At 43.3% G+C, this 13,788-nt stretch overlaps 1 protein-coding gene across 1 annotated transcript in view; it reads left to right on the forward strand.

Annotated features, from left to right (window-relative positions):
* LOC309680026 (uncharacterized protein C1orf159) overlaps positions 1-13,788 on the forward strand; it is a gene marked incomplete at both ends in the record, with an annotated part of 35,151 nt that overhangs the window by 842 nt on the left and 20,521 nt on the right. The gene's annotated exons all lie outside the window — the stretch shown is intronic.

A 13,788-nucleotide genomic window follows, 5' to 3' on the forward strand; every position in this document is an offset into this window, starting at 1 on the left:
GCATCTGGGGGTGCTACCTTTATGTTCATGTTTCGGGTACTGTTTACAGCTCTCGTTTGTCGGGCTACATCCTAAGGCCACGTATAAAGCCTGGGAGAGCTTTAGAAGGCCCTTTGTGCCGGGAGAAGCCCAAGGGAGCAGTTGCTACAGAAGCACAAAAGCGTCAAGAGCCAAACTGCTTTGGACTCGGCCTTTTCAGGACAAAACTGCAACGTACGTAGTGTTATTCCTGGCTACAAAAGACAGGGAGCCGCATCTGACTTTCAGTGCAAAAAAACCAGGAAAAATAGGCTTAGGACAGATGTGCTGGGCTTAACTGGGTGAGAACAAGCCTGTCTCAATCAAACACCCTCGTGGGCAGCATGGAATCGGAACCCCTGCAGGGTTAAACGCTTACAGCAGGAGGACGCTACTTAGACCCCCCCCCCCCCCTAGTTTCCGCAACTTTTGGCACAGGTCCAGCTCGGTAGCCGAGCCCTCCGCCTTCGGGCTGTTATCATCTGTTAATCGGATGCAGAAGAAGCGGCGAGACCCGGTGCTGCCTGCGCTTTCCTGGCAAACAATTCCTTGGCCTCGAGCTAGCGTCGCTTTTTTGATCCTACAGTGTTCCTCAGAGTCAGGCGGCCTCAACGCTCTGTGCAAGCGATGCTCCGGGCTGGTAAACAGCACCATTAAGCCATGTTTCCCACGCTAACTCATGGAGCTCTTTTATTTGTCTGGCTCCACGTGCGGCTAGCTGCCTAACCAGGTGTTCGCTGTGAAGTCTTATCATTGCTGCAGTAGTCTGCACCTACGGCTAGACGGGGCTATTTAAATTCCAAAGTATATATTATGTACTGTCAGGAAAGAGCCTTGGTGAGTCATCAGATAAGCTAGACGAGAACTCGCTGTGGGATACTCTTAATATAATTATATTCTGTCCTTCTCTAACTGTTTCTATCAGACAATCTCGAGACGCTTCCCAGACGTAGCGAACCGAGCCTTCCCATAACTGCGTTTATTGGGGATGTTATCTCATTTTACAGCTGGGGAAGTTCTGTGGTGATTGAGAAGCCCAGACGACACTGAGAAATGCTGCTGTGACCTCTGGGCAAGCAGCAAAGCCTGGACAAGCTCTGCCCCTTAGCACAGCACAGTGATGTGCCAGAGCAGAGGGATAAGATGGGCAGTGGAGTGGGAAACACCGTCAGAGTTGTGCGTTACCGATAAATGTCCACTAAGGTAGCTTGACACAGATTTAGAGAAAAAACGCTTCTGTTAGAGCCGCAGATTGTGTCCCTCAGGTGATTCCTGTCCTCTAAGTGGTGCCCATCTTTACTGACTAGGGCAAGCCCAAGTTCTGGAACTCTGTGCCTCCGTAGTTTAATTTCATTCAAACACTGGATCACCTGGTACCTAACTTCACACTGTTCTTCATTTCCTGTAGTCACCAGGAAAGCACCATGATTAGATAATCGTTACAAAGTGCAGATGCAACATAGCAATTTTCCCGATACTCTATAACTCATGTGACTATTACTCTGCGGCGGCTGGAGGCTGTATGATTCAGCCACCCGCGGCTAGAGTCTCAAATAGCAAGAATAGCATCCATTCCCTGGACATAAGGTCAGGACTTCTTTTTTCTAGCCCATTATTTCTGAAGGGGTGAAGCGGCTTGGACCAGTGGCTAAACTGTGGTCTACAAATCATCGGCGATCCATGATACCGTGCCTAGGAGACTGTTGGCTTTCCAAATGTTTATGCTGCTTCTACAGTGGCTTGCAAGGAAAGTTTGATATCGACAGTCATAAACAGTGGCTCAAAGGAAGAGTAAATCACACCAGAATTAAGGTCCTTGGAAGTATTCAGTGAGTGTGGCAGTTCTTTCAGTTAAGTTGATAACCACGACGTGGCCCGGAAAAGGAGCGGGGCTAGTTGAAGGGTTGTTAGGTGTTCCCAAGAACTGCAGTGTCAGCTTCTTTTGATGCTGTAAGTGGCTCGAGTGCAGCTGCGGTTGAGATGTAGCGCATGTAAAGCGTATGGGAACCAAAGTAATTACTCTCCTGAAACAAATGGGATGCTCTTCCCCTGGACCAGTAAGGTAGCTGCTGTTGTTGCCAGCCCTACAATAAGTTATCCGCAGGCAGATGCGGTCACAGCACGTTGCTGATGAGGGAGACTACCAGCAGGACTAGAGGAGGTAGCAATAGAAGCAAGGTGAAGGGCAGTGCTAACAAGCTCTCACCGACACATTGTTAATTGCTCTCATGACTGTCCCACAGAGGTCATGTTCCGGCAGCGTTACTCACTTCCCGGCCCCGTGACGTGACATGATGAACTTGGGAAACGACCTGTGATGTCAGAGCTGAGGAGTGAATGGCTGCAGGGACATCTTGCCGCTTCTCTCCACTGACTTTTCCTTCTTTAACAAGCCACCTGCCCTCTGCTGGCTAAATTCTCCCCTTCCACGCGTGAACTGTGCTCAGCTCCACTTACAGCATCCATACAGCGGAGCAGAAGCCTCACCCCACAGTGGGGGTTGTTTGCGCCCATCAGAGCACAGCCAGCCAGGAAGGGGGTGTTGGGATGCTAATGCGTCTGACCAGGGGCATTTTCTGGTACACCAGACCTAGATTCCAGCGTGTGGCTCCCCACCAGGTCACTGCAAAAAGGACCTGCTGTAGGTGGTAATGAGGGAGAGCCTTCTCTGCGGTGCCTGTGGTGAGTGCTCACACCCTGAGAGCTCTCTGCTAATATTAAACTTTTCAGGTTACAAACAGAACATTCCGAATTGATCCCTCTTTCCTTCTTCACCCCGCAAGAATCCACCAACTTGAGAAGGATCAGATGATTGACACACCTTCTCACCCATACCCAAGGACAAGCATGACCCTAAGCTCTCTACTTCTCTGTCATGTTCTCCCCGTCCCCAAGGATGAACCGGCAGTCTTTCTTCTCTTATCCTCTTGGATGTAATCCCACAGTCCCTACGTATGACCTGAGAAATCAACAGAGACACTTTCCCATAAAGCTCAGCAAAGCGAGCCGAACAGGGGACACGGTAACCTCTGTAACTTCCAGCTGGGGGAAGGACACCATCACACCTTGGTCTCGGTGGCACTGTGTTTCTCCGGCACTGAGCAAGCACAGGACTCTACCTACTGTCTCCTTCCCTTTCCCATCCCACAAGTTAACTATCCCTGAGCCGTACCATAGTCCTACAACTTTCCAGTAGGGAAGTGCTGCTTATCTTTTTCTTTCTTTTTTATCTTTGTTCCTTCTTTGCCCTCTCCCCGCCCAACATAGAAATGATGGATGTGATGAAAAAATTTAGGACATGCCGTCGTAGCTGTTCTTTTTAAACTCTGGTCATTTTATATCCCTATTTTATAGACGGTGTCTATATTTGCTTTGCGTTCCTTGGGTTTCTGAAGTATTGATAGAGTTTATATTCTCCAGACAGCGGTTGAATGCGTTTTCAGGTGGGACACTTCAGCTATGGCCGATAGATAATAGGTTTACTTCTTGTAATGAGATCTGCACTTGGGTATTCATTCGTGCTACTCTTTCAGCTGCTTAAGGGAGTATAGGATAATATCCCAGCTGTGAGACTGGCTAAAAGCACAGTAAGAAAAATATCTTAGCGAGTTGTCCATGCTGAAGAGACCAATTTATACTTCAGTCCTAAAGCATGTGGTGGGACAAGAATGCAAAATATATCCTTATATCAATTTGTAAATACATTAGTAGATGCAGAGATATAAACTGAGTTCGAGTAAGATAAGGCAAAGTGAAGTGCAGTCAGTGTTGGCACAAGGGTAAAATGTCCTTTAGTGCATCAGATGATAAGTTATCACCATTACCCTTATATGGAGATATAAAAAGAACATAAGGATGTTCTCTGTGTCTTCATAAAAGTTTAATTTATAACTTCATCCCTGGCTCTGGTTCTGTCCCCAAACACTTTCTGACATATGGGTCTGAGCTGGAGAGACACTCTCAAACTCGGCGTTCCAGCAAGAGACATCATTTCAGTTAATGATTCAAAGGGAACGAGTAATCCTGAGTGATGTCCTTTTAATATACTTCTACTATTTTCCATATACATATTTATTATGCTATTTTAGCAAAGGAGGACACTAGAGCCCTTTGCAGGCTCCGAGTGGCTTGGTGTTCACTCTAGAGGCTGGTGGAGTCGCAAAGGCTGGTGTTCCCAAAGCGTGTGCCTAGAGAGAGCAAAACCAGGGGACAACTCACTCTGCCCAGGCACGGGCTGTCTGTCCCAGCACGTAGGAAGTAGGAACTTGGAAGAGGTCTGTGGGATTTGGCCCTCTGCAAATAATGGGAAGGCAGAATCCCTTATGCATGTGAGAAAACACAGAGGGACATTACAGTATTTGTATTCACAGTGCAAACCATTTTCCATCTGTTAATACAGATACTAACTCTAGTTTACATACGAAACGCAAATGTTTGTGGGTTTATTTCACACTCACTGCCTTCAAGCCTAATCCTATGCTAAACAACAACTACTTACAGCGACTTCAGTGGAAAATGGGGATGCTCAGCAGCTTTTGGGAACAGACCTTTGGCTCAGACAAATCCAGCATCGCGCCCCGCCACTCATTCCGAGTGAAAAAAAACTACACTCCAACAGAAGAATGAAATCTTTTAAGGTTGAAATATAATTGCTGCATATTCTCCATGGAAATCCTCCTTCTAGTCAGCAGGATGAAAGATTAAATTCTCGATTGTGGATCGGAGGCAGCAAACCCCCAGAGACCTGATTCTGAATTCAACTTTCCAGGATGTCATATGGATGTACGTGCCCCAAGATACTACACGAACTGTATCCCTTAGAGATCCCTCCTACCGCTGCTCCACCTCTGTGGAACACATCAGTGAAGACATTTAAGCTCTCTGGCTTCGCCGCGGACCTTTTGTGAAAGGGAACTCTCGGAACAGAGATGCTGATTGATCCGGCCTCCAGCCTTCCCACAATTAGTTTGCGTCGCAGGTTTCCCATCCTTTTGTCTGGACCTTCTCCCTGGTATAGGATGACCCAGGCAACATCCCCCTGGAAGGTCAACAGCTGGATTTAGTTAGTCCTCAAGTAAACAGTTCTCGCTGATTAGAACACGAAGTGAGAGAAGAGCTCCTCTGGAAGGACTTTGATGTATTTTTAATGTACCTAGTGCAGACAGCGAGTGTTTTAGCAACGGATACGGTATTAACAGCTAAACTAATTGTGAACCAGTTTGCTTTTCCTAAGTGCAATCTTAAACGGGTGTACAATCAACACGGAATAAATAATTAAGTTTCTCTAATCCTGCCAGCCATTCTTGCTGATGATCAATATTTATGATATACAATGATGGTTTTGAAGAGCATCAAGCTTCCCTGGGTCTCCTGAGTGCCTTTCTTTTCCACATCTCGTGCTTGCTGACCCGTGAACAGCCTAAGTTTGGCTTAACACAGTTTTCACAAGGGAAATAAATATTGGCTATGATGCAGGTGTCGGGAGGGGACAGGTCTCTGTGTTATAAAAGAGACTTTGATGAAAACTGACATGAGGGAGAGAGAGGTGAGGAAAAACCCTAGGAAGGTCTCAGTGAACAGTGACAAAAATGAAGAAAACAAATAAAGCATATGTCTACTGCTTTGCAGATTTGTGAGATGAGCTACAAATTCATCTGTTCTGTACTTCTTCAGATGTGTGGCATAACAAAAGGGTCTCAGTCCTCCATGCCATGTGTAAAACCATTCTTGAAAGCGTGGTTCCAGTGCTAAAGGGGTTGGTTCATGGCTCCAGTACTGGTGCAGTAATGGACATACTGGCCAGGCTTTATTAGCACAGCTCAGTCCATCATGTACCTCTACACATAGATCAGGAGACATAAAAATTTAAAAAGCTTGGGAACCAGTTGCTGTTCTTTTTCTTCCCTGACCTGAAAATGATTGGGAAAAATATCAATGGCAACTTTTCGAGTTGCAATGTAGATTAAACCTAATGTTTCAAATTAATACCCAAATACAAACTGATACATCAATGACTGTTCCTATTAACTTTATTGCACTCTCTTTACAGAAGGAAAGTTAAATACTGTCGAGTCTGGCATCTCTGAAGGGAAGCAGGAATCTTGGGGCTTCAGTTTCTCAAACATAAGGAAGATTTGTCTTGCCATTTCTTGCTTTTTTTTTTTTGCTATTTTCTATCATGGAGAATTCTACAGCAAAATACATTGTAGCAATGTTTTGCTATATACTTTTTATTTCGTGCACCATTCATATTTATTTTAAATGTTCTCGAGACAGTTGAAATGACATACAGCTGCCTTCCTCACCCAACAAAACCGACTCTTTCCATGTTTACAATGTAGTGCAATCACAATGCTGAGTTGATGGGAGGATTATAGTCCTGGAAACAGACTGCGATGTCATAAAAATAAGATCTTGTTGCCTGATGAGTGGGATGGATGGTGCTGCACCACTTACAGACTGAGTCACTTTAGAAAAGACAGATGAAGCATTTACAGAAGAGACAGGTCATCTCCATGGTTTTTCTTTAAACCACGGAACATCCTACTTAGTCTTATTATTAGTAACAAAGAGAGAGTGCAGCAGTGTTTATTTTTGTAACTGTGGTGCTCACAGGTGGGGAGCTATAAGGCCCACAGAAAGCCTCGGCTTGTGCCTGTAGCATTTACGGTGAAAGAGGAAGGAAAAGAAAAGCTGTTCAATGCATAAGCTGAGAGCTCAAACGCGACAGGCTCCAAGCGCCTTTTGTTTAGGAAATTCCTTTTAGTACGGAGCACTTCGACTCAGAGATTTTGATCCCACGCTCGCCACCCCCAACCCCCCCCAACCCCCAGGAAACCAAAATACAACTCTCCATTCTGCTTTTTTGTTTATGACAAGATGTGGCTGGTTGTAAGAGAGCTCTTTAAACCCACACCGTCGACTGTGCGCTGAGGCAGTTTAAACTACCGCTGCCCTAAAGATGCCATTCTGACCATGCAGCCTCCAGCAAGCGGGAGATCACAAGTGCCATATTCCAGTATTGGATGGTACGGATTTTACAGCCATGAGTGGGTGTCTGGAAAATCGTTGGTTCCTCTGCTCACTTCCCGTGCCTGCAAGGACGCGCGTTCCGTGCTGCGCTGGCTTCCCAGCCCCGGATAAACACGCACTGCCTCATCTCTCCGTGCCCCCAGGTGATGGGGAAGGAATACTACGGTAGGAAGGGAGGAGCAGACTGGTTTAGGGACCTGGGTTCCCAGCACTCGTGACTGGTGCTGTACTGGTGTAGGATGGGAACAAGCAGCTGGCAGAAGCTCCACGCGGTGCCAGGGCTGCCAGACGCCCGTGGAGCCCCTCTGGAGCTGCGGCCGTGGGCACAGAAGAGCTACTCAGAGCCATGATTGGAACTTACCTTCCCCATCACTCATCCCAGCCCCAGTTCTTGACACAAAACGCTAAAAATTACACCAGGGTGAGCATTTGGTTTCATTCTCTGAAGGGTTAAACACACGTTTTCATAAACTGGCAGATTAATTCCTTAATGTTTTTATTGCATTATATTGATTTGCCCTATTCTTGTTTATGCTTTACCCTGGGTCTAGTTATTTACTTTTCCTTGTAGAATCTTTATCAACACTCAGATACTCATAGATCATCTTTTTTTGTTTATTTTACTCATTTATTTGTATTTACTGTGAACAAAGGAGCATTTAAATACTGCTGCACATGGAGATGACATGCTGCTTCCAGACCCAGAAAACTGGGGGTACGGAGTGAGAGATTTAATAGCTGTTAAATAAAAGAGAAGGGGGGGAAGGAAACAAATAATTGTATCTTTTGCTTAATATAAGGCAAGCATGAGGTTAAAAAAAACCCCAGATCAGAGATCTGATTAGCAAGCTCCTGCAGCTGTGCCCATGGAGTAGGTGTTAATTTGGGAGGTCTGGAGTACAAATAGGAAAGCCCAGTACTAGGAAGGTTTCTTTTTCTTCTTTCTATTGTGTCTTTTTTTCCCCTTCCCCTCCATGAACTGAAGGCAGGATGGTACTAATCAAGTGCTGGAAGATTAATTTGAAGAAAGTGAGTTGTAATTATAACTTCGATATCCATTAATGTCTTACCTGACAGGCTGTGAACTGCAGGATGGAAGCTGGCGGTGAGTTATATTTTATGGAAGCTATGTCGCTCACCAAAGTCTTACGGAAGATAGCACAAGGTTGTCATGGCTGACTCTTCAAAGTGCTTGTCCTCTCTAGTATGTGTATTGGGTAGCTAAACCTAGTGAACAGGTTATTTTCTATAAGCCTCTCTTGCCGTAAGCTGAACTAATTTAAATCAAAATATAAGTTTTAAAGCTAGCAATGGATTTCTCCCGTTATTCAAGACAACAGCTTAAAGCTGAATTTGTGGGAGAGACTGGGAACGCAAAAGTGAGGTTTTGTAGGAAGAGGCAATAGCTTTTTCTAGAAAAATTCTGTTAAGCCTTCAGCTGTGAGAATAACTGAAAGAAAACTGCCCTGAGCTTTAATGGAGAGATCCAGAGATACAGATCTGAGGCTGGACGTGAGGGTGCTGCTGGTCTCAAAAACTATGGGAATGACTTACTTTCATAAAAGCAATAAAAAAAGGATGCCAGACTCCTTCCTCTTTCTGCAGCACCATGCGTGCCTTTTGAAGTATGTGATGAATTTCCTGGATATGAGAAAGGTATTTACAAAGCATCGACTGCTTGCTCAGGAACGGAAAACATAAGCCCCCAGGGACAGCTTAATAAACGGCAGAAACCTCACACTCCATGCTCCTGTAAGTAGGAGAGCCATCAAATTACCCAGTTTCGGTGGCTGTGACAGCAGCCTCCCGGCAGGAAATCCTGTTGCGCAAATCTGTTTCCTCGTTGCTTCCTGTGCTGTAATTTTTTTCAGAAACAATCCACCTCTTGAATGTTGTGAAGGGCTGAGGGAACTGAGGTTTTGCTGCGTCTTGATTTATTCTTTGCTTGACTTTTCTCTCAGGTTCTTCTGAGAAATCCTAAAGCCAAGCTTGTTCTTGCCAAGATGCTCCAGCGCACTTTCTGCTCGCTCTGGACAATTTGTAAGTATCGAATTGTGAGCTGATTTTTCTGTGGCTCAGCAATTGAGTCTCCTGTGAACAGAATGCAGATGTGAAAGAGGCGCTGATAAAGGAGGAACGCGCTGACTTGTGACGATGCAAAAGGCAGTGAGAAAATGCAGGAGTTCGCATCGGTCCACATAAAGAAGTTCTCCAGGGGAGAAGCGCAGAATTTCCTCGCAGCTTTTGAAGTTGTGCCGCTCTGATAATTGCTCCGATGTGCCTGGGGTGCCTGAGACTCCTTTTTTTTGGTGCAGAAGGGAAGATAAGTTGCTTCTGTATATTTGACCATATACTTCACATATTGAAAGGACTGTGATCTTTTCTGTTTTTACACATACACACATATGTAAAGATATATATTAAAAAAATGTTTATTTTACATATATGTATATGTAATAAGTTGCTATCTACTGAATCGTTGCCCTAAGTAACTGCTGGGAAGATATGCATGTGGCAGATGTATGCCCACCTTCTTCAATAGTTGTATTCTCCAAAAACCCAAATGGTCTCATAGCCTAAACTCCCTGAAGAGCAGTGACTCGGGTGGTACGCTGTGAGCACTGGTTGTATTTAACAGCACTTCAGGATGCTTTAGGTTCAAAATGCAAGTGTTGCTGTGTTGTGAATGCATTGTAGAATGTCACGGAGCTAGAGAGTTTGTAAAATAAAAGCAGATGCCCAGTTTATCCTGTTACATGGGGAGTGGAAGATGGCTGGACCACATGGAGAGAGAAACAAACGCCGTGTTCCTCTAACAGACTCAAGCTAGTAAAAAAGAGGCACGTAGAGCTGCAGAGCTACTTTTCTTGTGGAAAATTTCTCATGGAAACTTTCTTGCGTGCCTAGGCTTCGAAGTCCACTTAGGCCTTTAGGAAGGGCCATGAAACAAGAGCAATCTCCCTAGCTTTCTACAGCTCCTGCTCCAAAGGCTCATCTGCAATCTTGATAACGGCTGGTGAAACTGTGAATGCATGTCTTCCCTATCAAAACCACAGTTTATCTTTTAAAAAAGCACTACTCCATAAAGCCGTTCTCCAGTAAGTTACTTGGTCGCCAAGAAAAAAAACAAACCAAACCAACAAATCCAAAAAACTCCAGGGGGTGCAGAAATTATGACAGCATATTTTTAAAATGCAGTAGTGATTCTCCTGATTGCTCAAGAACATTAGGCTCCTGCCCTCAACTTAGCAAGACCCGCTGTTGCGCATCTTGCCCAGATGCTGCTCATCCATTCACCACCACATTCTAGTTAATTTTATAGCACACGACGCATGCCAGCACGTATTACACTCTGGGACACCTGTGCAATACACTGATCTCTTCAGACTGGTGAGATATACTTTCACCGACATCGATTTTTGTGCTTATCAAGCCAAATGAAAAATCCTACCAAAGCAGAATGCAATTTACTTTCTAATAAAACTTAAATGGAAGTCAATATATCACTGAAAATCTCTTTTCAATGTGATAGTAATTAAAGCTATATATTACTGGAAGCATGAAAACTTTAATACACTTTCACGTATATTTATATAGCTTATATTTAATCTTTGTACTCGCAGCAAGAGCCTCAAGCATGATTCCTCACTCCCTTTTTCTCCCTCCCTGTGTGAAATATATAGATAACGTTTGCAAAGCTGTGGAAATTGAACAAGACTTAAACCTTATTAAGTGTAATTCATATAATTATCATATTTGATAAATTTACCTTCAACTAAACACGCAGAAATAAATGTTTCATTAAGAATGATGAATATGTATGTTTTTCCACCTCCTACCTTTGCACACTTTACAAATACTTGCATATGAAGACACTGTTTTGGTTTGTAACAAAGAACACCTAAGGAGAGAAATAAACAAATCTATATTATCACTTGTACAATTTGCAGAGTACAACTTCTAGTATTAGGAAAATTTGGTTAATAGAGACATCATAAATCACCATGAATCTTTTCCATGTCCGCATGTTCAAGTGGAAAGCCAGATTCTCCTCCTGTTACAAATCAACAGATTGTTGGGGGGGGGGGGGGAATACAGTGGAATCTACAGAATTTTCAATCAATTTACATTCATCTATATGAATTGCTTAGTTCTATAGCCTATTTCTGTACCAGAATCATTCTTTTCAATACTTTTTTCCAGGCAAACGTTGTCTTTAATATTTAGGATGGGACAATCTGCTTTGGAGGCTGTAGTCCTTTGGTTATACATAGGCTGATTAAACTGATTAACTGATGAAACTATGTAATATTTATGGTCTTAAATTCCTAAGCTGAAATTATAGTTCCTTACCAAAGAAAATACACAAGTGCCTACCTGTCACGTATTGACCTTCAACTATTGGGTTTTTTAATGCATTTAAAAGCTGCATTTTACAGTTGTCATTTATACAGTGTCAATGTTTCCAAATTGTATATCAGCATTTATCCGGTCAAAAAGCACACAGGATCATTGTATTGCAATGCGGGAGAAAGCTTTCTATAAAATTACTGGAAATATACGCTCACTCTAAGTTCTATCATTAATCTAGGCAAAGCTAACAGATAACATTTTGTTTCAGGAACGGATGGTCCAAGTCATGATGTAACGACATTCAGGTCGCTCCCAGGATGGTTTTGTCACCCAGGTCATACACTGGGCAGTACTTTACAGCCCCACAGCTGTGCTCAGACATGATAGCAGTCGAAAACGCGAGAGAGCAGCTCTTGGGTCTCACTCGCATGCTGCAGGTGTCGGGCGAAGGCAAGAGAAAGGTGATGAGCAATTCCCAGCGTGTCTGACTTCCAGATGAAGCCTAAAAGGTTTTTAATTTGCATGCCACAACTCTGGTGTCAACCCGCAACTGTTGCCTAATGGCAAAACATGTGATGCAAATGAGACGTTGACTTAGAAATGCCAAATTTAAATATATACATGCTCCAAAGTGGTAGGATAGCTCTGGAATTGGGGAGGTTGCCAGTACTCATATACATGCAAAATAGCAACAGATTAAAGGGGAGGGGGGGGGGGGAATAAACCACACAAAAAAGCAAGCTGTAATAATGACAGCCCCTTGCCAAATAAACTTGCTGTGCCTATGGTACCTAGTCTGTGGTTTGCGGATAGCTGAGAATATCAGTATTTAGCTAAGAAATACAACGGTACTTTCTCCTGTACAGGAATTCTTCATAAAGGACTCCATACCTCCATCAGAGGAAAATAAATAGAAAATCAGAAAAGGTTGAAAAGCACTGTACAAAACAGAAGTTTTCAAGCTTCTGTTCTTTACTTGTATGCTACAATAGGAGTAGCGTAATTACCCGGGCAAAGCCATTCAGCTATCGGATAAGCAGTGCGCTTACAATGACTCCTGGCTTTCCACTGGTGTCAAGAAAACCACAAGCACCGCAGGAGATTGCAGTGGCAGCGCGGTAAAACTTTTTACAGTAAACATACTTGCAGAGCATTTCCATATTTTGATCAGAAAGAACATTTACCATCAACAGGTACAATATTGTATGCTTCTGACCTTAATGTTTTGGGGTTTGGTTTTGATTTTTTTTGTGTGTTTGTTTTTGGTTGGTGGTTTGTTTTTTTTTTTAACAGGAACAATTTCGGTTTCAATGCAATATTCTTATCAATACTTGATCAAATTTTCTTGAACTGCTTTTTGTTCTCATGTGCTTTTATCTTCAGTTCTTTCTAGCTGTGTTTCTCAGGATAAAACTTGAATTTCAGCTGGTGTATCTTAAACACGGACTCACAAAAGATTTTAAATGGAAATTAACAGGCAGGAAGGTGGCCCTAGCTTGGGGGAAAAAAGGATTTGAATTCTTCTGTCATAAATTATAGCACCTTTGGACGTAAGAATAATTTCTTGTTGGTTTTGAATGGTTTTCGTTCACTACCAGACTCACATAGCCTGTCAATTGCTTATCTCATGCCCTGCTGTAACCCAGACAGCTATTATGCCCATCTGTTGTTTTCTTTTGAACTCTGGAAACATCTCCTGTATGCATCGAGTCTATGACTGCTTTTCATTCGTCTTCTACTTTTAAACTTTCAGGATTTACCATAAAAAAGCAGTTGTGATTTCATTTTCCTTTCTAGAGCACTGTCTTAAGGGCAAAAAATGTTAAAAGGAAACTTGTAAATAAAATACAGCTGGTAAGTCAAGTGGTGGGCACGTTCATTCCAGTAGTATTAAAAATCCCATCTTAACAATAATAGCGGAGCAAGTTACTTTGGTGGTACTATATTAGTTTGAAACTGTCCAGAAAAATTGGTCTGGAATTGCCCTCTCCCCGCCTTTCCCTCCCCTGAAAAAGTTAGCAAATGAAAGAAGTAAAGGGTGTACTGGGAGCAAAAAATCTTAAGCAAAGGGCTTTGGCTTGATAGGAGCATCACGCGTGGCAGTAGACAGACCCATACGTTTTAGTTCACATGGCTAACATTTGAAATATCCTTTGGCTTGATTGAAAGGTGTTTTTCAAGGAGGTCTTTAATTCCCATAAATCATACAATGAGAAGTCAGGGAATCCTCTTCATATTTCTCAATTAACGGTTAAGTAATCTCAGAATGACAACTGTTAAACTGCCTCAATTGATCCAATCACACTGGTAATACAGTCCTCCGGAACGGTTGCTGTATGTGTCAGGGATATAGCAAGATGTTTCCCCAGTTAACAGAAATATTGC

Source organism: Vanellus vanellus, assembly GCF_965231255.1.
Source record: "Vanellus vanellus genome assembly, chromosome: 20".
Classification (NCBI taxonomy): Eukaryota; Metazoa; Chordata; class Aves; order Charadriiformes; family Charadriidae; genus Vanellus; species Vanellus vanellus.